The sequence below is a fragment of the Macrobrachium nipponense genome, chromosome 4 (genome assembly GCF_015104395.2).
Source record: "Macrobrachium nipponense isolate FS-2020 chromosome 4, ASM1510439v2, whole genome shotgun sequence".
Taxonomy (NCBI): Eukaryota; Metazoa; Arthropoda; class Malacostraca; order Decapoda; family Palaemonidae; genus Macrobrachium; species Macrobrachium nipponense.
Genome location: NC_061100.1, coordinates 120,980,782 through 121,007,263, shown reverse-complemented (window position 1 = coordinate 121,007,263; position 26,482 = coordinate 120,980,782). Strand labels below are relative to the sequence as shown.

At 38.4% G+C, this 26,482-nt stretch overlaps 1 long non-coding RNA gene across 4 annotated transcripts; it reads right to left on the bottom strand.

Moving 5' to 3' along the window:
• Window positions 1-9,095: 9,095 nt before the first annotated feature.
• Window positions 9,096-20,788, bottom strand: LOC135211713 (uncharacterized). Of its 4 annotated transcripts, XR_010313726.1 has the most exons (5): window positions 20,666-20,788; window positions 20,175-20,305; window positions 19,548-19,670; window positions 15,430-15,514; window positions 9,096-10,006 (listed from the first exon to the last, which is right to left on the bottom strand). It is a non-coding gene; the product is annotated as an uncharacterized LOC135211713 (long non-coding RNA). The 4 variants fall into 4 exon arrangements; XR_010313724.1 differs by lacking the exons at window positions 9,096-10,006; window positions 15,430-15,514 and having other exon boundaries at window positions 18,337-19,670; XR_010313725.1 differs by lacking the exons at window positions 9,096-10,006; window positions 15,430-15,514 and having other exon boundaries at window positions 18,337-19,670; window positions 20,599-20,782.
• Between the last annotated feature and the right edge of the window lie 5,694 nt (window positions 20,789-26,482).

Genomic DNA, 26,482 nt, shown 5'->3' with positions numbered 1-26,482 from the left:
TGACGATGGATCTACCCTTTTACTTAAAAGTAAGACTGCAAGGCAGCAGTTTCCACAGTTATTGGCTGTGGGCCTAGCCTTTTACTAAAAAGTAAGACTGCAAGGCAGCAGTTTCCACAGTCATTGGTGGTGGGCCTAGTCTTTTACTTAAAAGTAAGACTGCAAGGCAGCAATTTCCGCAGTCAATGGCGATGGGCCTAGCCTTTGCCTAAAAAGTAAGACTGCAAGGCAGCAGTTTCCACAGTCATTGGTGGTGGGCCTAGTCTTTTACTTAAAAGTAAGACTGCAAGGCAGCAGTTTCCACAGTCATTGGCGGTGGGCCTAGCCTTTGCCTAAAAAGTAAGACTGCAAGGCAGCAGTTTCCACAGTTATTGACGGTAGACCTAGCCTTTGCCTAAAAAGTAAGACTGCAATGCAGCAGTTTCCACAGTTATTGACGGTAGACCTAGCCTTTGCCTAAAAAGTAAGACTGCAATGCAGCAGTTTCCACAGTTATTGACGGTAGACCTAGCCTTTGCCTAAAAAGTAAGACTGCAAGGCAGCAGTTTCCACAGTTATTGGTGGTAGGCCTAGCCTTTTACTGAAAAAGTAAGACTGCAAGGCAGCAGCTGTCCTTTTAGTCGCCTTTTACGACATGCAGGACCTACGGTGGTGGTAATTTTACACCCCTACCACAGGGTGGAATCTCTTCATGTGACTGAACCACCCCAAATATCCTTGATCCAGCTTTCTATATTTCTACAACTACCTTGTATTTTTCTATCTCAGCGCTTCGGCCCTTTTCTTTTATTGCTCCTATTCAACATCATTAAAAGGGATTTCTCCAACAAATATTTTAAAGATTCAACTATAGACACCACTCCTCTCGTAACAATGTTGCAGACCCCCCGACACTTGCTTTGCCTTTGCCAGTGAATCACTTTCTCTCTAATCTTACTATCATCCGTTGTCCTTACTCCCAAATATGAATACTAATCAATAGTTTATAATTATATTTCTCCTTCAATATTAACTCTTGACTACTTCATTTTCGTATATTCCATTTAGCCTCGGAGCCTTACTTTATAAATCCCTTCTGAAATACGTACGGATGAACGGATGCAATAACTTAATAAAGTAATAGAGTACTGAGGATTCCTCTCTTAAAATAAAAACAAAACTTTGGATATGAGATTACAAGTAGAATAACATGAATAAATTTGAAGAGTTCTTCACAATAATGAATTTAAACTCTCTCTCTCTCTCTCTCTCTCTCTCTCTCTCTCTCTCTCTCTCTCTCTCTCTCTCTCTCTCCAAATAAAGAAATAATGAGCTTCGTCGTGGCGGGGGGCTACTTCCTCTTTTCTTTCACAGAAGGAACATTGGAAATGAAGACCACAACATGGCGACATCTGGTGGAGAGTGAAAAGGAAATAAAGCAGAGAGGGAAAACCTCGGTATTTTTTTTTATTTGTACTCACGACATAGAGACAGAGAAAGCGACAGGGAGGAGAGAGAAAGATTGGGAGAGACGATAACGAAATTTAAAGGAAGAAAACGATGAAGAAAACGAAAGGTTAATGGGGACAATGACAGAAGTAAAACGAATTGCATATGAAGAATGGCGATGTCTGAGATCGACACGAGATTGAGTTGGCATCTGGAATTAATAAGACCTTATATGTTGCAAAAGCCGAGGAAAGACCGCAATGTTTAAGTACGTAAAAGATGATTTTTTTACCGAGACAAAAATAGGATGTAATATTTATGAACGTAAAAAGATTATGTTTTTTATTGAAACAAAAAAAATGAAATGCTGCAGCAGATGATAAAAGGGGATGGAATAAAATAAAATAGAATATCAAATGAATGAAGCGTCAGAGATTTCACGAGCCAAGGATAGGATGATTTAGTTGGGGCTAAAATGTCTTAAGCCTTGATACAATAAAGGGAACACTGAAATGACAAGAGGAAAGAATATAAGGAATTTCAGAATATTAGTAATCGAGAAAGCGGGAAACACTGTAGGAAACCGGAAGATGGAAACAGGATAAAAATGATAAAATAATAGAATTTTGGTAAGATAAATACAGGACAGAAATAACGTTTAAGATTCATATAAATTGGTGAAAAAAAAAGATGGGCTGGTGGGATGAAAATTTAAAATCAATTTATGAATTGATTTTTGTCGTAAAAATGAACAAAAATTTAAAATAATTTATCTAATATCATTATAGCAATAATGCTTTGTCCTTATATGCAACTCATCATTTCCATCAGCAAAATTGAAATGAGCCTTGCCATCACAGCATCAAGAAAATATCTAATAACCTTACTATGACAGATATTGTTAAATAATAAAGTCTTGAAAATGCAATAGTATGATATAACATATCAAATCCTAAATTCTAAGCCAAGCTGATAAAAATGAAATACGTCATTCACGATAAGACAATCATAAGATCATTCTTCCTAGAAAGATATTTCATAAAAGGTAAAATGGTTCTAGGTCCTGTTGCGTTTCGAATTCTTACCAAATGGAAGGTATCAGCCTCCCACAAGCCTCTTCTGGTTATAATTGTGTCGTCTGTAAGACAACATAGTTTACTTCCAAGAAATTCAGGAAACAGCATCTGTATTAACAGAGGAAGTATAATGTTCCGCGCCCAACAATCTATTTCCGACCCTGAAATAGTCTGGATTCTCGAGTGCAGGCACCAAATTAAAGTAACTACACAAACGTTAATCTCCACTTATTTTAAGACCAGCAACGTAACGCCGTAACAAGGGAACTGTTTATGTGGATTTCGATATCACTGCTGCAGATACTACTCGTAAAAGTATAATGTTACTAAAACGAAGTTGCTACAAGTGTTAACGAAGTTACTCATGAGATGTTTATATACACAGCCAAAGCACCGGACAAAGAATGCGAATATAATCGACAATAAAGAAGGAATTAAATTCGAAAGTCATTAGTGCGGGATAGAAAACAGGTCATGGAATGAGCAAATGGAGATGAGAGAACGAAGAATGAAAAGAAATGTAAAAAAAAAAAATAGAAGGTTATGAGGAGACCCTGGAGGAGACCCGGTATCCAGTCGCTGTGGAAGATGAAGTAGAGCATCTGGAATTTCTCGAGGGAGGAGCTCTCCCATCCTCCTCCTCCTCCTCCTCTTCCTCCACTCTCTTTCACTTGGAAAACATGCAGCCACTGAATAGAGCTTATAATAAGACTTCCCAATAAGAAACTGAAAAAGTGAAACTTACAGTATAGAGTAAGGTTTATAAATAGACGCACACAAGGAGCTTTCCATAACACTAATGGCTGCTCACTAACTTATACAAAATAGGGAACTTTCACTCTAAAGGGGAAACACAGGCATATGATTTGTTAAGGACTTGAGGTCGATCATCATGGCTTCGTATATTGCCAAGGTCATCCTGTGATGCTGCCTTTGATATTCTCTTATTGTCGTCAAATAGCTCTGAGGAAACCAGAACCCAAGGAGATTTTGAACACAACACTTACCTTCCTACTTTTCATCACGCCAGTTCATTGCCAACCGAGACACTATGCACACAGTTTTGTCCATCACGTGATTGTACAGAGGACAAAGAGGGTACAGATAATAGGTAATTTATCTGTTTATGCAAAAGAGGGTCGAAGGGACGAGGATGAATAACGCATGCATTGTTGTTGCAAGAAGTAAGTGGCTTTTGGCCTTAACAGTCAGATCATGACCGAGTTTGATGCAAACCAATACATGAAGAGGGGCATTCTGAGGAAACAGAAGCCCTACATAGGATGTTGATTGACCTCACAGTGTGTATAATACATCAACTTTATATCCTGAAGAGTGAGAGAGAAGCGGCCATCACCACCACAGCCTAATATTTCTCCCTTTGGCCAGCTTATCCTTGCAGGTGGCCGTGATTCATATGCAGCTTTATTTGAATAGAATATAAAATTTAGGGGTAAAGCCAAGCGCTGGGATCCATGAGGTCATTCAGTACTGAAACAGAAATTGACAGTAAAAAAGTTTGAAAGGTGTAAGAGGAGAAAAACCCTCGCAGTTGCACTAGGAAACATTTGTCAGGAGGGGGAGGAAAGTAAGATGGAAGATGAATATGAATAGAATTATAGTAAAAGGAGTGAAAGGGGTTGTAGCTATGGGCCGAAGAAACACTGCATAGAGCTTTAAGTACTGCCTTAAGTACACCGCATGAGATGCACTGATAGCCCTACCCCTTACAGTGTGAAGCTTTACTGTGCAGCATATCTACTGCGCAGGAGGCGGCTTGGCCAAACACATCTCACCAACTAGTACAACTGTGCTAGAAGTTCCCTAAGGCTGTGACAAAAACAAGAGAACTGGGTTGTGTGAAACACCAGTCTTTGATGGATGAGACAAAAACATGAAAACTGGGTTGTGCAAAACACCAGTCTTTGCTGGTTGAGACAAAAACGAGAGAACTTTGTTGTGTGAAACACCACTCTTTGATGGATGAGACAAAAACAAGAGAACTGGGTTGTGTGAAACACCAGCCTTTGATCGATGAGACAAAACGAGAGAATTGGGTTGTGTGAAACACCGGTCTTTGATGGATGAGACAAAAACGAGAGAATGGGGTTGTGTGAAACACCGGTCTTTGATGGTTGAGACAAAAACGAAAGAATTGGGTTGTGTGAAACACCAGTCTTTGATGGATGAGACAAAAACGAGAGAATTGGGTTGTGTGATGGATGAACACTCCACAACCTAACCGGCCACCAATTATCTCATTTTGATGGAATCCAGTTTAATGCAAGTTTTCTTTGTCAAAGGGCATGCATTTGTTTGGGATAACGTTTGAGGTTTTTAAAAGTGTTATCTGAATATTAATTATGTGAGCTAAGTCTCTTGAGGTACAAGGATGTTTGGAATTAATACATAATTTCAAATGGCTGGAATACTTCTAAACGGAAAGTCGTTAAAGGTGTTTTCTAAGAATATCGGTAAAACCACCGTAGTCATTAAAAACATCAAATGCTGGTTTAGTGCTGAAATTATACAAACTATTCGATGACTCTCAACTGTGGGTTTCGACAAAGAGATGATAGGGCCTTCCAAACTATAGCATCCTCACGAAGAGAGAGAGAGAGAGAGAGAGAGAGAGAAACAGAATATTCACTTCCTAGAGTGACTGCCCACATACAATGTACTGACAAATTCAGAGGGCATAAAACAAGTGGGATAATGACAGAGAAATTATTTACGTTTCTAGAACTCCACTAAACGCTAAGCTCTCTGTTGTGCGAAAAGGGACACCGAACATATTAAGTATGGAGCTATATGTTAGACACAACATGGCATCCGCTTTGCGGTCATATTATGGATTGCGTAACATCTCGTTTAGTCCCAAGATATAGTACAGTATATTAAATGCAACCACGTTGAGATCTTGAGGCTCTCTTTCTCTCTCTCTCATTTTCAGCTACGATGTTCAAACGAGATGGAATACAGGGAATAGTACATGTAAGAGTTGGGAGGTTAGGGATATACTCATAGTCCTGTCTCTCAGCGCCTGGGTAAAGGCTTCACCCATTTCCTTCTTGAACAAAGCAAGACATTATGAACAATGTCAATTAATGTTACCTAAATAAAATCGATAGATAGATAGATTTGCTTTGAAGCAGTTGGTGTGCTTCTCCATTTGTTCGAATTCGCTATATTTATGCCTATGACTTATCCTCACTATAAATAAGAACCTGTTGATAAAATCTCGAAATGCCTTCACTCTACACATTTCTTCTTCTTGCAAAGACTAGGGGTAATTAAGGAAATATTTTCTTGCAAAGACAAGGCATAATTAAGGAAATAATGTTCTTTCCAAACCAAGCCGCGCTAAGCCAAGACATGCCATGCCTTGCCAAGAACTCTAAAAGCCAAGCTAAGCGATACCGAACATCTAAAAGCCATGCCAAGCCACGCCAAGCTAAGATAAGCCAAGCCTTGCCATGCCAAGCCATGCCATGCACTCTAAAAGCCAACTCATGATCCAAACCAAGGCATGCCTAACACTCTAAAAGCTAAGCCAACCCAAGCCAAGAACTCTAAAAGCCAACCTATGATCTAAACCAAGGCATGCCCAACACTCTAAAAGCTAAACCAACCCAAGCCAAGCCATGCCAAGCACTCTAAAAGCCAACCCATAATCCAAACCAAGACATGCCAAACACTCTAAAAGCTAAGCCAAGCCAAGCCAAGGCCTGCCAAGAACTCTAAAAGCCAAGCCAAGCCAGGCCAAGCCAAGCCAAGAACACTAAAAGCCAAAACAAGCCAAGCCAAGCCAAACCATGCCATGCCGAGCACTCTAAAAGGCAAGCCAAGCAAAGCCAAAACAAACCAAGCCAAGCCAAGCTAAGCCATGCCTTGAACTCCAGGCACACACATAACTGGCTCATTATGAACATTGCTCCAATCATCTAAATCCACTGAAACAATCTGACCTCTCAAAATGTAGCAATCTCCTCATCACGTACTTCATTCAAAATTGATCCACCAATTTGTTTCCGTGTAGGTAATTTATATCCTGGACGTATCATTTCCACAAATTTTAGAAACTGAGGGTTCTCTACTGTTCTAAAGCTACTATTTGTTGCATATAAATATCTAGCTGGCTGCTTATCAAAACTTAGTTTTTTTTTTTTACTTGATTCTTTAAAAGATGTCTAATTGAATGTTTCTTTCCATTTTTCTTTTTGGTTTCATTTCTTCCTTCGATTCAACTGATCTTTTCAAATCTTTATCAGACTTGTAAGAAGTCTCATATTAGAGTTATCAATAGCAGTTTGTTTACTGGTACAAGGAGCAGAGGAACTTCTAGCTATGCCTAACTGAGAGACCGAGCTATAGGTTGAATCTAACGGTCCAGAATTACTATGGCATTCAATTTCTTGCTCTTCCGGCTCATCAGCATCTGAAATTATCATATTGATAGGTCTATGCTATTCAGGTAATCATTATTACAAGGTTTGGTTAAAATGTAACATGAAAAAATGTAATATATTGTTTACAAAATGATGTAGGATTTGAAATTCAGTTGACCTACAAAATATTTCATCTTTTAATATTATTATTATCATACTTGTAAGTCTAAATTTTGGTGATCATACCTTCATTAGGGGTGTGCTGAAGCCAAAGCCTCGGTTAATATACCAAATACAATCATATGTCAAATTTAGGTCTGCAAGTCTGATCACATGTCGTTTTTTTAAGCGTATAGGCCTAGAAATTTCACATTTTGAAAATATATCTCCTGTAATATGTGACCTCCGTTTTCAGAGCTGAAGAATGGGCCTTCAAAAATAGCAAATTACCCGGGTACATATGTATGCTAATTAAAATACAGTAGTGTATTATGCTGAATCAAAAATAATTTTCCAAAAACAGCTTTGGCAAAACAAAGCAAAATTGCCGAATCTTCAGCACGCCCCTAGTCTTTGTATGAAGCTTAGACTTTAATAATTTATCAATTTTCCAATTTGATTATAGCCTATACTGAAGTCTTAGGCAATAAGATACAGGTAGTCTACAGCTCTACAGGTTTTCTTGCAAAAAAAAAAAACATCAAAAACATACATTCAGATGAAATTGTATGATCAGATTGCTTATTGTAGTATTGTTTTCTTGAAAAAAGAAATAAAGTATCAAAAATATGAATTCAGACGAAATTGTTCAATCAGATCACTTACTGTAGTGAATGGCAGGCCTTAAAACATACCCCACTAACCTGACCTGTCCTATAGCTTATGTAATAGTTTCGCTATAAGAATTATAAGTTTCTGTCAAGTGAGAAATTCAGCCAATGTAACTAGGCCTAATTTCCTGAGGGCTTAATGCTACAGAATCACACTTTGGCCAAATCCATAATTCTTTCATCACATTATTAGACTAGGCTACTGTGAACTAAAGTGTCTAACCTACTTGACATTACTGAATTACAACAGTTTCCTAGTCTAGCCAATTTCCTGGTTTAGCCTAAGTAACAAAAATTACCCCATAATTATATCAATTACCAACATTATTTTATAACACCTTTACTCACCAATATCATCGCCAGTTTCCAAGGCAGAGCAGTTACTGTAATGAACCTTCATTCTAGCTATCTGCCCTTCCATTGCTTTTTGGCATTTTTTACACATAGCTCTAACCCTTTTCTGCCTTCCACCACTTTTTTACATAAATTTTCCTAATGTAGTCTGTTTTTCTACCTGTCATAATGATTCATTTACTATAAACTGCTGATTAGGCTAATGTTTCTCAGGGCTGACCACTTGCACTTTATTAGAAAACCAGTTAGTGATTGCACCGTAAAGGTGCGTTCACACGATTGAACAATGTTCGACGGATATAATTGTTACCAACTAGCAGTGGAAAGCGAAAAGGCTCGCTGATGACGTCAGAAGCGAGCACCAAGTGGTGTACCGGACACTGTCCGTGTTCCCAGCATCGAAACGTCACACACTGTCTAGTGTGGAAGTATACAATGCTGCCAGGCACAGGATGAACAAAGTCACTTGGTTACAGGATTTTCAAAGTCCGTCAGTTCACTAGGTCTCAACTGTCCTGTTAACTTGGCCAGCAGTACCTCAGTCAAGGAGAAAAGTTGCACTGGGACAGAAAAGAGACCCTGCTACTAATAGAACTATACCGGCAAAATCCATGCTTATGGAATGTCAAGGCTGATGTGTACAAGAATAGGAACAAACGTGTCGCGGCCATCAATGAAATAACGGCGGGAATGAACAGAAGTGGATTATCTGTTACTGCTTCTGAAGTGAAGAAAAAAATAGAATCCATCCGTAGTCAATATAGGCGAGAGCTACGTAAACTGGGAAATCAAAGAAGTCGGGGGCTGGTGCTGACGACATTTACACCCCCATATTATGGTGTTTAGATGACTTTGCTTCCTCAACGATGGCGACAGCATGAGAGAATCCATGTCAAGTATGGATAGCCAAGTGTCTCATGTGACTGAAGAAGTGTCTGATCATGAGGTGAGTACGTAATTGTCGTATATCTGTCTGTTTACCTGTCTTACAATGAGAAAAAAAAATATAAACCAAACCATGGCCATATTTTCTTTATTGCCATAATCCACCTTTATAATACATTAGTCAACAAAGCAATGTAAAGTATGTTCAATATGCAACATTGGTGATTTGTATTATACATTACTATTATAATTTTACTCAGGAGTTATAGTAACTTAGCCTCATGTATGTCTGTTTTGCCAGATCACAGCACCTTCCTCATTGAAATATTTCATATACAGATACAATTGTGCCATTGATGGTGGAGGTTTGTTGCTCATGCTCGAGCGGTAGCATTCCAGAGATGTCTTCAGTGTTTTCGTTATTTGCATCCGAACACACATTTGGGGTGACAGGTGCTGTGCGAAGGTAATTATGTAGTGCAGTGCAAGCAAGTACTATTTGTACTACTTTTGTTGGTTCAAGGTTAATGGGTTTATGAAACACTTCAAATCTGTTACCAAGTATTCCGAATGCGTTTTCTACGGTGCGTCGAGCTCTTGACAGTCGGTAGGAAAACACACGTTGCTCAAGGTTTTGATTTCGATGAGAGAAAGCATTCACGATATGACGCTTCAGAGGAAATGCATCATCAGCAACGATCACATATGGTAATACTTTTGAGCTGTTAGGGAGTATCTCATCATCTGGCATACCCGCAGATCCTGCTTCGATATGCTGGTTGAGAGAACAGGTATCCCAAACTCCACCATCTGACACTCGTCCATTAGTGCCCACGTCGACATATATGAAGTTTGAGTCTGCATTGGAGACAGCCATTAACACGATGCTGTGGCTTCCTTTGTAGTTGTAGTAGAAGGAGACGCTATCAGGTGGTGGCCTTATCAGGATGTGCTTCCCGTCAACTGCTCCGATACAATTAGGAAAGTTCCACTTCTTGGAAAACCCCTCTGCTACATGCATCCACTCCTCCGCTGTTTGGGGTGTCTGTTAATATGAGAAGAATGTTAAGGTTTTTTAAGCATTCTCAATATATATAAACTATTATCCCCCCCCGCTCCCTCTCTCTCTCTCTCTCTCTCTTTCTCTCTCTCTCTCTCTCTCGTGTGTGTCTGACAGGAAATTAAGAAAAATAATACACGTTGGCATACACTAATGGCATTTATCTATTTTCAGTTTTTCAATGATCCTATACTTCAACAAAATGAACATGGTTCTGTAACCCATACAACACCTGTCACACCTGTCCCAAGCACATCACAGGATAATGTACGACCTGCAATGCATGAGTCTTCACGCATTCAGACTCAAAGTACCCGAGGGAGAAAAAGGTCTCTACCCACTAACGAGAGGCATGCGGAGCTTCAAGAAGCGCTTCATCAACTGAAGGAACTATCTCGATCGGAGGAGGAGGATAGCGATGAACAAAGTGCTTTTGGTGATGTTGTTGCCAATGATTTGCGGAAGATGAATGAAGAAAATAGGATCCATGCACAAAAACTAATTTCTGAGGTACCTTATCTGGGAAAATTAGGGAAGCTCACGTTTTCAGCCAAGGTTGTTGTCTAATTATGTATGACCATAATTGTCTTTATTAAAATTGGCATTAACATGTTTACAATAAAGCTGTGAAAGTAACAGTCATAGTATGTGTTTGTCCCAGGTTTAGAAACTATTCATGAAGAACTTTACATATGTGTAAAGATGTAGTTTTACCCGACGGGTTGCGCTTCAAGGTGGGTAATGTACGAGTAGCCAAACACCAAGCACGTAGCTTTTTTTACATACACATAACAAGATGTATATTGTATGTAATTAATCTCGTGTCTATGCTCAACTGTAGGGATGTACTTCACATTATGCAAGTCATTTTCATTACCTTCATAATATTATATGCACCGTCACAATCAAGCATTACTTACCTTTAAGTATGGATTCTTAAGCACATCATAGATGGCTTTGCACGTATCAGGAATGATCGCAGACAGACTCGGTTTTGAAATTCTTGTACTGTATTGAAGGGCACTGTAGGAGCACCCAGTGGAAAGATAAATCAACGTTGCTTCCAGACGTGCTGCAGGTGAAATGCTCTCCCTCATACAGGTGTCCTGCTTGGTTATAACAGGTTTAACCTTTTCCAGTAAATCGTAGAAAGTATTTGGGTCCATGCGCATATAGTTCGTGAAGTCCGATTCATAGCCAGTTTTCAATTCTTGGAAAATGGTTGCATGGCTTCCCCTTTCATTTCGTTTGTGCAACCAGTCCTTGCACCATTCCCTTCTTGGCATCTCCTCCTCCCCCTCCTCACAGAGTACAGCAATGATCATACTGCATAGTGCAATTTTTTTGGCCTTGTTTTTTTTCCTGTGTACCATGGTAGTGATGTACTGCACCAGTCGTCCAAGGCCACACACTGAATTAAATGCCTGAGTTACCAACGGACATCACCTTCGAACATAGTCCACCGGTCTATGCCCTGTGAGCAGAATCGAAACGGTGGTAAACACCCTCATCTGGTACCACTGCTTATTGCCAGATCCGCTTCCGTCGTTTCACCGCTTATGACATCATCCTGCTTCTCCTGTGATATGGTAACAATTTTGTCTGTCGAACATAGTTCAATCGTGTAAACCCACCTTAACTCTCCAACAGTAACATGCCAGGCATGCTGGTAGATTGGTAGTGTTCTTACTGTTGCTAACTTGACATGTGATCATATAACAACATTAATCTGTCATCTAACTCTGTGTTATTTTATTACTTTACTTTTTAGATGTAATAATTAAAGCCATTTTTGGATATTAAAAATCCTACTCCAAAATGGTAAGTTGGTAAGAGAGATTCCCCCGTGGCGGCAACTTCTTTGCCAACCTCAGGTCGAAAGGTTTCACCAGTCGGTAGAATCCTTGTCTCTTTAAGGATGGAGACTATCAAGTATCTCCTCCGAGCGAGAGGTTTTTCTCAGGAGGCAGCAGAACTTATGTCCAGTTACCTCAGGAAGTCCTCTTCAGCAGTTTACTAGGGGAAATGGGCAGTCTACTGTGATTGCTGTCGTCGACGGGATATCTCTCATCTCAAAGCCTCTGTTCAGTGTAAAGCAGATTTTTTTATCTTCCTCAGGGATGAGAAAGGTCTCTTTGTTTCTGCTATCAGGGGCTACAGAGCAGCACTAGGTTTAGTGTTATGTCTGGAAGGCGTGGACTCTCTTCATCCTGGGAGACTTCCTTGTTGGTCAGGGGTTTTGAACAGACCTATTCTCCAAGGGAACTCATGCCTCCCACATGGGATGTTTCGCTTGTCTTGAGAAGTCTCACTCGAGCTCCATTCGAGCCCTTGAGTCGTTCATCAGACAGAAATCTGAAAGCTAAAAGTAGTTTTCCTGTTGGCCTTGGCTTCTTTGAAAACAGTTGGGGAGCTTCATGACTTGAGTTATGATGTGAAACATACCAGAAGTTGGAGGTCTGTGGCCTTCAAGTTTGTCCTGGAATTCATGGCTAAGACCCAGAATCCCTCAATACATGATGACATATTTGTCTTGTTTTCCATTCCATCAGTGAATGACTTTGTAGGCAACGACCCACAGGAGCTCTTGCTTTGTCCTGTCAGAGCCCTACAATGCTATCTTAAAAGGACTCGTCATCTAAGATCTAGATGTTGTATACTTTTTGTGAGCACTGGCCGGTCCAGAAGAAGTTTCCAAGAACACTATTTCATTCTGGGTACATGAGGCGATTAAGCAGGCTTACTCCTCTCTTGATGGTTCTGTCATTGAGTATGTGCAGGCTAGAGCACAAGACATCAGAGGTATAAGTTCTCTGGGATTTATGAAAAACTTTGCTGGTCATAGAATTTTGACCGCTGGCTCCTGGTCTGATACAGATGAGTAAGGTAGCCATAGGTAGCAAAATACTCCTCTCTCTCTAGCAAGGGGGAGTGAGGGGAGTGGTAACAAACCCCCGTGGTTAATATGATTTGTTACATGAACAGTCAGAATTTTCTTCGGTTCCTTGGATGCAATGAATCTGCTCATATATAATTGTATTTCAACCCAGACGGCTGACTTGTTATATATCAGTTTATCTGTGTTCTCACGGGCATTAGACAACCTTTTCTAGAACTCGTTCTTCTAGGAAGGGTGGTTAACTCCCAGCTGGTTTAGGATACTTACCTCCCTCCAAGTATAAGTCTATCCTATTGTTAAGACCAAGGTTTGCTCAGCATATAAAATGAAAAATTTGTAATCAATCTGTATTTTTCATTCCTAACAACCCTGAGTTCTTAACGCTTTACTTCCCCCCTCTAGCCGCCCCTCTATTTTGTTTTAGTTCCTGGGCTGGGCAAGACTCGACGCGCCACGGAGTGGGTGCGCGGTCTCTCACCAGCTATCACCTCGTACGCGCTAGAGTTGCCAGATCTCGCAGATTCCTTGCTTACAATCTTTGATTGTTTATAACTAGTTACCAGCTAGCGCTTGGAAAATATCCTATTGTTAAGACCATAGGTTTGTTAGCTATGAAAAATATAAATTGATTAAACATTTGTCATCTTTGCTTAACCAGATCGAAACTTGTAAGTCAGTCAGACACAGCTATTATACATGACACATCCACTCAACTACAGAGAATCTCTCTCTCTCTCTCTCTCTCTCTCTCTCTCTCTCTCTCTCTCTCTCTCTCTCTCTCTCTCTCTCTCTCATATGCAGTTATCTGAAGTATTTCATATAACCAAAGATTTTGACTTGTAACTAAAGTGTTCTAATTTCTACGAGATATGGAAATAACTGATAATGGAAACTTTAATTTTGTCTAATACTTACAATGTATGAATAATGATATGTCAAACACATACAGGCACACAGATTTGTGTAAATATCATCTAGATATCTAAAGTTTTATACTGAGTAGCACCAGAAAAAAAACCATATTCCGTGGTTTAAAAAAAAACCATGGTTTAAACAAAAAACATGGTTCTTGGTTTAAAAAAAAAACCCATTGGTTTTTGCAAACCCTGGTAATTAAGGAAATAATGTTTTAGCAAAGGCTAGGCATAATTGATGAAATAATGTTCTTCCAAAGGATATGCGTAGTTAAGGAAATAATGTTCTTGCAAAGACTAAGAGTAATTAGGAAGGGTTAGGTGTAATTAAAAAAAAATTTTCTTCCAAAGGCTAGGCGTAATTAAGGAAATAATGATCTTGCAAAGACTAGGTGCAATTAATGAAGGAATTTTCTTGCAAAGACTAGGTGTAATTAAGGAAGGAATGCTCTTGCAAAGACTAGGTGTAATTAAGGAAATAATGTTCTTGCAAAGTATAGGTGTAATTAAGGAAGGAATGTTCTTGCAAAGACTAGGTGTAATTAAGAAACTGTTTCACTGACTGCCCTTCATAGGGTAAAGGATATTTTCCAAATTTCGTGAAAAAAAAAAGACCGACCTCTCGACGCCCAATCATAATAACTGTTGTTTTCGTGAAACCTAGTTTCTGTAAAGGCAGCTTTCTGGTTCCCCAAAATAATATAAAAATTGCTTTAGCAGGAATGGAATGGAACATGAATTTAGGCCAAGAGCCAACGCTACGACGTAGTAGGTAATTCAGCGATGAAAGGAAAATTGAGGAAAAGAGGTTTCAAAGGTGTAACAGGGGGAAAACCAACGCTGGTATAGTAAGAAACAATTGTTGAGAGAAGGTTGAAAATCGAGTGGAAGAAGAGACTATGAATGGAGTTACAGTAAAAGGAATGAAAGGAGTTGCAGCTAGGGGCCGAAATAACGCCGCAAAGAACCTTAAGTCAGGCCTACAGTTCTCCACGTAAAGGTGCACTGACGGCACTAACCGCTGACCGCTTCACGGGTAATTGTTGCATTCTTTATTTCCTGTAAAAATTAAACCGTTCTCTCTTGGTTCCTTTAATCGTGTTTAATATACTTTCTTGAACAGAGTACAAGACTCGATAATGGGTGGATTACCTTCAAAGGAAGCTGAAATAGAGAGCAAAATTTCATCCTAGTTATCTAGAATAAAGCTGACCTAGAAAGTAAAATTACATTATGTTGACATTTTGACAATGATATGAAGATCAAGGAAATCTACTTGGAAGAAAACTTTTTGTCACCAGAACATTTAAATACCACAAATTATGATTTAATGTTAACCACGAATATCAAACATCACCAAAGAATTAAGCGAGAAAAATGAAATCAGAACATTTACTGGATTTCAAATATGAATACGAGAAGTACTATTATGCCTCAAAGGGTACTTTAAATAGCTACTTGGACTTGAAGAGTAACTGAATTGAGAGCCTTCATCATATTTACCGCTATTGCCCTACTCAGAATTTTGTTTGAATGCTTTCCCTACGTAGCGCCTGTAGGGAAATAAGGAATATGGATAAACTGCAGAGTTGTACCTGCTTAAGAGTGAGTCCAGTTGATGACAAGAATTGTGCTCGTTTTCCTTTGACGTCTCTTCAACCACTCGTTTTCTTTTTTTCCCTGCTGACAGAGAGAAACGAGTCAGGACACATTTCTATGCCGTAGTTTTCAAGTTGTATGCTTACATTGGATTGAATTGTTAAGATTATAGGGTTTAGGCCAAAGACGAAGCACTCGGACCTACGAGGTCAATCAACGCTGGAAAAAGAGATCGAGAGCACGTAGCTCTGAAATGTGTAAGAGGGGAAAACCTCTCAGTTGCACTATGAAATAGTTGTCAAGCGAGGTGAAAAGCCTGATAAAAGAAATAAAATATGAACGGAGGTACAGTAAAAGGAATGAAATCGGGGTTGCAGCTAGGGGCCGAAGGGACGCAGCAAAGAACCTTAAGTAATGCCTAGAGTGCACCGCATGAGGTGCACTAACGTCACTACCTCCCTGCGGGGTACTAAGAATGGAATAAAGTAGTTTACATGCTAAGTTCAAAAAACAAACTTAGAATAAAACGAAATGGTTAAAATTAGTCTTTTTACCAAGTACGTAACACTAGTTTTTTTACGCACATAACAAATCTAAGAACAAACTTTTCCAATTATTAATACAATCTAACGCAGAGGTGGTCAAACAGTCGATCGCGATCTACCAGTCGATCTCGGCCACTTATTTGGTCTATCGCTGTTCCCCCACAATCATATATAAACAAACAAAAACAAGAATATACGTATATGTATATAAGTGAGGCAACTATACTCGGGTTTTATCGTACTATGGAGCTATTTGAAAAAAAAATCCCACGCTAATGTTTATATGTTGTATGGTAGATCGTAAAAGAGGTTGTCTTTAAGGCCTGTCCACACGAGCGGGCCTGATCGGCGTGCCCCAGGGTTGACGGGCAAATTCTGGCGGGCTTACCCATGAATGTTGTCCACACGGGTGAGGCGATGGAGAGGTGGACGTGCCCGACAATGCCAGTAGTGTGTTCAGTGCGGTACGATAAACATGGTGCCTACCACAAAGAAGATATTGTGTAGCATGATAATTGCTTTGTGTGATAAAAAAGAAGAAAAAGAAGAGAATATGGTGCAAAGAATGGCCCAGTGAAAGAAATGTATATGGTTAACGTACGTCTGCCAGGTTCGAAGCTCAAGCCATCCGACACCACCTTGGTGATTTTGCTACAAGACCTATCGGGCAATTTGGCGTTTGCCCGTCAAGTGTGCCCGTTAAAGGGGAGGTCCGCCGATCAGGCCCGGTCGTGTGGACAGGCCTTTAGAGTAGATCTCGGGAGTCCAGAATCCTGGCCACCCCTGATATAACGCACAAAGGACATTTTGTGTGTCTATAATAAAGTATACATGTTTACCTATTATTGCAGGAATGGAAATAATGAAATGAATGCTACATAACAAAATGTCATAATTGTTAAATTTTACAAGATTTGAGAAAATATTTATCCTCGAATAGTTACTTTCGGAGTTATTGCCCTTTTAACTCTGCTTTTACCGAAATGGTAGTTTTAATTTTCAGTGAAATGTCGAAGAAATATAAACGAAGTTCTGCAAAGTGGATTTAAAAATTTGTTCTTCCTGTAGCTGTTGAGCAGATGCAAGACACAAGAATGACAGACAGTCTGCCTAAGACGTCGTTGTGACAATTATCAAAGATGCCTTGATTACATATGGGGAATCTGGATCTGAATACCTTCACGAAATTACGTTAAAAGACTGAGACTGGCAGCCACTCAGCAACAAAGTAACGAACGTATTTTCAAAACCAAAATGTTCTCTCTCTCTCTCTCTCTCTCTCTCTCTCTCTCTCTCAATACGCAGTGGTCCGATATTATTCCCGCTCAACTGGAGTCTGACAAGTCTAAAACGGGCCATGGAAAAGTCTGTTCTGGGCAAGAAGCACAGCAAGTCGACAATATTTTTTCTGAATATATTCCGCTACATCTGATCGATCAAATGGACCCGAAAGTCTGCTTAAAAACTGCTTACATTATTGATGTGATATTTCTTCAACACTTACAAAACTACCCACGGATGTTTCAAAAAGCAAGTTGTAAAATTCTTATATTAAGTTGAAAAGTATATAAAATACATTTGGGAATAAACAGGCGGCTAAATTTGGCCAGAAGAAAACTCCAGGAAAAGAAGCATAACCATGTTAATGTAAAAGTGGCAGTTAGGAAACCATCGTGTGGTGACAGCAAATGGACCAAGCTTTGAAAATGATTCCGTATAGTTTAGGTAAAATGAAATTAAATCAACAGAGGTGAACGGAATAGAACCGAATAGATCATATGAAATTAAGGCCAAAGGAAAAGCGATGGGACCTGTGAGGTCATTCACTACTGGAACGGAAAAAAAAAATAAAAGGGAGGGAAGTAAACCCGAGCACAGTTGCACTGAAAAGAAATTGTTAGGAGTGTGGGGGAAGCAAGATAAAAGAAAGCTAATATGAACAGGAGGTACAGTAAAAATAATGAAAGGGGTTACAAGCTAGGGGCCGTAGAGACGCTGCAAAGAACCTTTGGTAATGCAAGGGATACACTAACGACACTACCCTACACACCTACGGGCACAATAGAGGTGAATTGGTAAAGGCACAATAATGAGTCATGTTAAAGAGTACTACAGTTATATACAATAACCAGCGTTATTTCATGGCTCTAAATTAATGAAATGCAGTCTTTCTCCTTTTGAGCATGGCAAAATATTTACGACGACACTGAACTGCTTCACAAAGATGTTAAATACTAAAGTAAAATTTCAATACTAAAGTAAAATTTCAATAGGACAGACAACTAACATCTCATCGGAACACTCCTTTATAGTTAACTTTCCAAAGATTTAAATTTGTGGGACACTGAAATTCTATCATCCATAATGGTAAAGTGTATTTGACATGGATCTTGTTGGGAATAATTGAGAATACAAAAAACTACCACGGTAACCAGAAACTGGCAACCAGCATAATTTCCTGACCAACGGGTCACCCAAACCACTAGCAAAACAGTAGTCACCCAATAACCAAAAGACCTTTATAAAAATTTCTAATGTTGCTAAACATTAACACACCAATTTATTATAACATTAAGCTTTATATAATTAAATATATCTAGTTAAGCTGTTAAGACAAGGTGACTCAAGTGTGTCTAGCAATAGCTGCCGTCACAGCTCTCATTTGCAAAGGCCTTAAGTTACACGACAGCCTTATGTCCCCAGATCTTCCTATATTAATCAGCTGGCACTGTCCATATTCAAATTTAGCTTACTGGCAATTATTCAAATCAATACATCGAAATACCTAGCTTATTAGTCCAGCCTTCAGTCCCCATATCGTGCTAGTATAATCAGCTGGCGTTGACCAGATTTATATTAAGCTTCATAGCCATTCAGATCAAAAGTTCCAAATACCCAAATTATTAGCCCAGCCTTCAGTCCCCATAGCGTGCTAGTATGATCGCAGCTAGCGTTGGCCAGTCTTATATTTAGACTATTAGCGGTTAGGATATTAGTTAATATTCATATCATGCGTTCAAATACCTAGCTTTAGTCATTACGCTAATCTTTTAATTCTAATCCAAGTCCAAATTAAGTTGGAATGTTCTCTGCAAATCACTTCCACATGGCACCAAGCCATTAACACTACGTAACTAATTGCTATTGTACAAACCTTAACTTTCCATCTTCTAGCATTGAAGATTTTCTAAATGCAGTAAATTTTCTTTCCACTGCCAAAATAAATTCAAAATTATTTTTATAAGCAAGAAGTATCTTCAACAAAGTATGTAGTTTCCACTTCAACAATGTATGTAGAAAATACATGCCTCAGAATCAAGAAGACTGTCATACTGCACCAGTAATCAAGTGTTAATTCCCTTCATTTCTGTCACTATCCAAAGGAACCTTTGCAGTTACACTTTAAATGCCCACAACGTTAGGAAAAGCAAAGGAAAATTAAAAATGCAATATTAGAAGTCAGAAGTATACTAGCATACAAAGTGTTATAGGCACAGTCACTAAATTTAATTTATGCTCATTGCGACATCTATTAATAAACTAACAGAACAGCAGAACTTGTTACTGACAGCAGGAACTTTTAAGTTTTCTTAAAATTCCTTTACAAGCCTCCATGTCACCAAGATTCTCGTGAAGTCAACCTCACTATAGTTCCTGGCATCTGGCAGTCTCAGCTCTGGTCTTCCGTTAACCTGGAAAAATATTACAGACAGAAACTGTTCCTGGATTTTGAAGGCATGCTAACTCCGAATTGATTTGTTAACTTCCAGCTACTGAAAAGACACCTAGCTATTTTTGAATTAATCCTAACGAAGAAATTATAGCAAATTAATTGCAAATGAACTTTAGTTTTGAATAAAGTTAATTTGATTTTAAGTGTCAAAATATTTGAATTAGGTTAGTGAAAGAAAATGCCACTATTAGAATTAAGGTCACTGAAAGTAATTTTGTAATTTTTCTGTTAGTGAAATATAATTCCATAAGGGCTAACTAACACAGTACCTAAAGTGAAAATTTTAAAAAAATATGGCTATTATTTCAAAAATAAACTCCACTAAACTATTTATGGCAGGTCTTCCGACCCACCATAAACAGTTTTAAGGGAGAACCCTCCACCCCTTCAGGGGCACCGCCCCTGAAAGGGTGGAGGTAAAAAAAAAAAGAAAAAAAAAAAGTAAATAAAGTTGTAAACTTACCAATTACTCCCATCTTCTTTACTACCATAACGATTGTAGATTAAGCAATAAGGAAGAGATTTCTCCGACGGCAGAAAACGGCCGAGGGAAAAACACGGAGTTGTCTCCGTACGTAAAATTTCCACTTCCTCCTGGAAATAAGTAAATTATAGAAACTTAAGTTAATGAAGAATCTTACCAGAAAAACTTACATGCTAAATAAACATTGGATTTCTAAACTCGAGACAAATTGCAAAAAATTTATATACCATAAAATCTTAATATGCTAATTAAGTTGGGCTAGGTAAAGACTGGATAAACAACTGCGACTCTAGACACGTAAATGGCAAAACGTTAAACCTTAAAAGCTTAATATGCGAATTTAAAGTTAAGCTAAGAAACAGTTCTGACACGCAAACACGGAACCCATGTATATCTAACTTACAAAACGCACCAAATAAGAGCGTGCCGAAGAACCTCCACAGTAACAGCTTAATTCTATTTCCACTCACCAAAACCAAACAACGGCGTAACCGCTAGAACGAATACAGGAAAAAAAATTGAACGAAAAAGGTATAAACGTAAGCACTCCACGTGACACGTTGTACGGCGACCGACAGCTCTCTGAACCGCCATCTCGAAAAACTTTGGCCTCGTAAGGGCAGAATTCATAAGCACCGCCAGCCAAGGACGATGAAGCTCAGAAGCACCTACTTCCCTTTGCCGAAAATGCATTTTGAACAGAAAAAAAAATTGACGGATTATCATCAAAAGACATTGAATTATGTTTATATTTTCGCAGTCTCTTATTGAGAGATGACTTTTTCACGCACACATACACGTACACACACACACACACAAACACACACACACACACTCACACACACACACACACACACACACATATATATATATATATATATATATATATATATATAGATATATATAGATATATATATAGTCGTATGAAATTGTGATCACCACAAGCTAAGGGTCACTGTGATGATCAAAATTACATGCTCACCCACACCCACACTCTCCCAAAGCACAAACATGAATACATATGAAATATTAAGGTGCTAAAACCATTAATTTCGATTTAAATTTACAGTTAAAGTAACTAGCAGTCCAAGGGAATTGCACATATATTTTTGATAAGCATATGGACGGGCCAGGACTCAAACCTATGACTGTTTGGTTTGATAGATAGATACCATTTGATTTCAACTCTGCTCTATATATGTGTTATAACTAGCCAAGTGACACAAAGTTACAATTAGAGGTCATGGTTTAGATGGAATGTTATTGATTAGAGATACTCATAGTATACGCATGAGTCTTGAAAAAGAGAAACAAATATTCAGTTATGTATGGGTAACAAATATATTAAATTTATATCTCTACAGAGAGCTTTCGGGAAATCTGTTTAATCGCTCTCTCTCTCAAGATTTATTTCTAAAATATATGTACCCATCAATGACTATACTCTGTTTTTTTTCATCTGTCCATCCGCCTGTGGTGTTTTTGTATGGTAACACTGCGTCCCGGGCTTTAGATAGTTACGCTATGTGTAAGTTTCAGGTAAATAAAATGAGATCTGGGTGTACATTTGCAACTGAAAAGTGTTTTAATAATTTACTGCATGCGAATTACACCGTTAATATTCGAAATAGGATATTATTATAATCGTTGAATGTAAGCTGAATGTAACTATCTAAAGCCCGACGCAGTGTTACCATACAAAAGCACCACAGGCAGATGGACAGATGAAAAAAAAAACAGAGTATAAGACTTTATTTCTCCATGATGTTGCTTCCACGCACAGAACATTACTCGGCAGGAATATATACAGCAGAGTTGAAATAAACTTATATATCTCTATATCAAATGCAGAAGTTATGGATTCGAATTTTGGCCAAAGTAGATAGAGTTATCATATCGATGATTTTATTTGTATGCAAGTTATTAGTGGATTCGATATTAAGGGGTATTTGTGGTTTAACACTTCTGTGTATAAAATGTTACGTGCGTGTGACAAAACTATCGAACATCTAAGGAAAGTGCCCAAGTTCTTGCCTTTACCACCAAATTTCCATAAATCAGTCAATCCAACACTATTGCTGATTGGAAATTTAGTAACAGTTAAACCATTATAAAAAAAATTCACATTTTGTCGTTGTGTCTGAATCCTGCCGGGGACAAGAATTTATCATTTATAATACTGCTTGGGTGTAAGGTATTGCTAAGGTATAGTGAATTTGTTATTTGACGATATTAGTGGGTAAATTTTTTTGACAAAAAGTCTCGCATGTACGAGTAACAAAAATGCACGCACGCAACTCACACAGACATATAGATATATTATATATATGATATATATAATATATATTATATAGATATATATATATAGTATATCATATATATAATATATATTATATATATATATATATATATATATCATATATATTATATATATTATATATATATATATATATCTATAGATATATATATATATATATATATATATATATATATATATATAATGACAGCGGGCAGACAGCTATACATTCCAACAGGGTCTTATAACTGATAGGTAGCCTTTTAGTATTTGTAAGTTTCTGTCAATAATTCATATTTTTAAATTGTACTTTTTACTTTAGTGAATGTTTTTTTAAAAGAATAAATTTTATTCCAGACTGATGATGTGCATATGCCTTGGGACAAAAACGTCTATTACTAAATTGATCATGTGAGCTGTTGTCTTGCTGGAACTCCTGTTAGAATGTATGTATGTATTACCAGCGAAGGGCGTCGCCGCCCCCGGCCACCCCCCGTATTTAATATTTGGTAAGCGTTTAGCCTGAGCGTTAGGCGAACTGATAACCCTAAGTCTCTCTCTCTCTCTCTCTCTCTCTCTCAAAGCGATCACTGGCAAAAGCCCTCTCTCTCTCTCTCTCTCTCTCTCTCTCTCTCTCTCTCTCTCTCTCTCTCTCTCCATTCTATCAGGTCATTAAATTAGAGTTGGAGTTACAAAAATATATAACGTTTTATTCAAAGAAAAGTACTAGTTGAATAACTCAAGTTCTTACAGAATCATCAATGTAATGAAAATAGTTCAAGTCTCACAGACTACTAACTCAGATAACCTCCCGGTATTTAAATGTCTTAATCAGTAATTAGTCACACCAATTATCTCTTCTCCAAAACACAGTCCCCTCACTAGGACACTCAGTCCCCTAGGACACTCAGTCCCCTCACTAGGACACTCTGTTCCCTCACTAGAACCGCCTGTTTAAAAGACAGAACATACTAGTGAGCACACACACAATTGTAAAGACAAAGTCAAAAGATTAAATGAAATGGAACATCTTTACAAAATGTCAAATAGACAACAAGCCATCCCTTTGGCTAAAGTATGATAACACTTACCCATTACAGCTTGGAACTTCACACACTTTAACCAATGTAACTTTCGCAGAGCTATCCCAGCATTCTGCCTTTTCTCCCGTAGCTGTCTCCCCAGTTCTCGGCTAAACCAAGCCGTTATCAACAGACATAGTTAATACACGTACATATGAATTCACACTCATCGTCAACGCCCCACTTAACTGGTCGCAGCCAGTTTTCAAAGGCACCTTGAACAAGTCCTCTTGAACTCACATACCCACAGAACGAACATTGACCCACTTAAGTAAGCATCTTTAACATCATACCATCCCAGAAATGATTTATCAGCTTTCTCAGGTCGTCGCTTCGGACTCTGTCTCCATGGGAAGTTAAATATGATGAATCTGTAAATTCCTCCTTTATATATATATATATATATATATATATATCATATATATATATATATATATATATATATTCACATATATATACATATGTGTGTGTGCGTGTGTGTGTGTGTGTGGGTGAGTGAGTGCTTATGTGTGTGCGTGTGTATATGTGTACAAAAACATATTGTGCAACCATTATAAGAACACGCACGCGTACGTTGGCGTCCAGGTTCGTATGATTTTCCACGAACGTCGGAGGAGGAGGATGTGGAGGAGGATTAGGACTGGCGAAACAACTAATTATATTCCTAATGAAATGTCAAGCCGGAAGTGAATTGCAGCGTACATCTGGCCTGACGTCAAGGAAGAGGTCCGGTGCTCATTAAGCTTAACGTTAGAATTAAATTCTTACCTCGGAGGTAATAACGAAATGACTTACAAATAGATCTTTCGGGCGGTAGGTAATCATTGCGACCGATCCTCCAGTTAGCGAGCGAGGGGGTTAAAGTTGTGAACATGGTTTCGCAAAGAAATGGATAAATGAAAATAATGCCGATAAGAGAGATCGCACAAGAAGAGGAAATATACTATATGTGAAACCAAACAGGTATTATGTTTATTTGCTCATTTCAGTTTACCCCGAGGAGCAGTTTACCAAATGGCCTTTCCAAGACTTAGTGGGAAAGACACTACTGTTTTAAATATCATGTATTTGGGTTCTCTAAAATCTTTCCTAGAAAGTGGCTTCCCTCCTCTCACTTCGGTTAGGGTTTAGAAAAGTGAACGTAGAATCAGTTTTGGATAGAGCAATGATCCCTCCCTAACTCTGCCAAATTATATCACGCGTTCACAAAAAAGTGAATCGTAAGGATTGAGAATCTTGTGTTTCCATCCTTGTATAATTGTTTCAAATATTGGATCATTAGTTGATTACAGAATTTAGGCCAAAGCCCAAGCACTGGGACCTATGAGGTCATTCAGCCCTCAAACGGAAATTGACAGTTAAAGGTTAGAAAGTTGCAACAGAAGGAAAACCTCGCAGTTGCACTATGTACCAATTGTGAGAGGAGGGTGGAGAGTAAGACTGAAGAAAGAGAATATGAAAATGGGTACAGTAAAAGGAACAAAAGGAAATGGAGCTAGGGGCCGAAGACACGCTGCAAAGAACCTTAATAATGCCTACAGTGTACCATCTAATGGGCGTACTTCTTATCTGTAAATGTGTAGTTTTCGCCCCCTTTCAAGGTTATCTGAATCCCAACTTACAACTTATCGTGGGAGAGGGATCATTTTCTTTTCCTTTTCATGGACATCGAATCCTCGTTCAGTGGTTCTACGTTATATTTTTTTTGTCGTTTTTCAACAGTTTTGACTTTCCCTCTCATTCCTGAAAGGATCCTACTAAATTACATTTACAACAAAGTTACCACAAAATACAACCGCCTTTCCATTCTAAAACCAAGGTAAAGAGATTTTAGAGTTTTTAAATCATGTCAAACTGCTGATGCACTGTAATGCGGATTCCCCCTTTGTTGTTGAAGGTGTCTCGTTTCCTCAGTCCACTACAACTCTGTTGAGAGCATAACCCTTCTCTTTTGCTTTAAACAACAACTCGGCACTGTGTGTCTTCACCTCGTGACCTGGATGAAAATCTGAAGGAGCTCGACTTGTTGACACGTCTCAAATGGCGGATTTTGCACTTTCTGCCAACTTTTCTCGCCCTCCTGCAGACAAGTAATTTGGTACAGGAATAATTAACATCTAGGTTTAAACAATTACCATCTGAATTGAAGAATTAGTGAAACCTCTTTGAAGGACAGCTAACGAAGAACACTGTCATTTCGAAAGTAATTTAAACCTTCTCTACTCTATACGTTACATTGTATTCAGCATCAACCGCATTTTATTCTTCCAATAACAGACAACACAGAGCTTTGCCTCAGTACAGAGGAGATGACGCAACAATCCTTTTACACATTTCCGCTCCCCATCTGTGTCTACCCTTTTTCAACTTCACAATTTCTGCAACTATTACAGCTCTCTTCCCCACCTCCTGTCTCGCTTTGCCCGGAATAGTAGATTTCATTCAAGAGTTTGTTGGAGTTTACCATTCCTGTTCTTCCGCAAAATCTTATTCACAGTCATTGTTCTATTTTTTTAGTTTCTTTTTTCTTTATTCTTCGATGTATTGGCTATTACCTTCTAATGGTGAGTCATACGGGTGTTGACTGGTTTATTGACCAAAACTGCGCTTACTTTTATGGTTGCTATCTACATTTTTAAGTATAGCCGGCTCACCGTACATTGACAATTTTATATATGATGACAGAGTTTTCCATGATATATGTTGAGGTGACTACAAGTTTACGTCTTAAAAGATTAAAAGAAATATGTCTGTATCAGTTAGAAATATGATCATGATGCTTAAGATAAGATGACATTGTAACTTCATTTAAAATGTTCGTTTTGGAATAGTTAGAATATTAGCCATCCGTTTTGGTATCAGTATAATCGTAATTGATGAAGTGGCCGTTTTCTTAATCTAAGCAATGG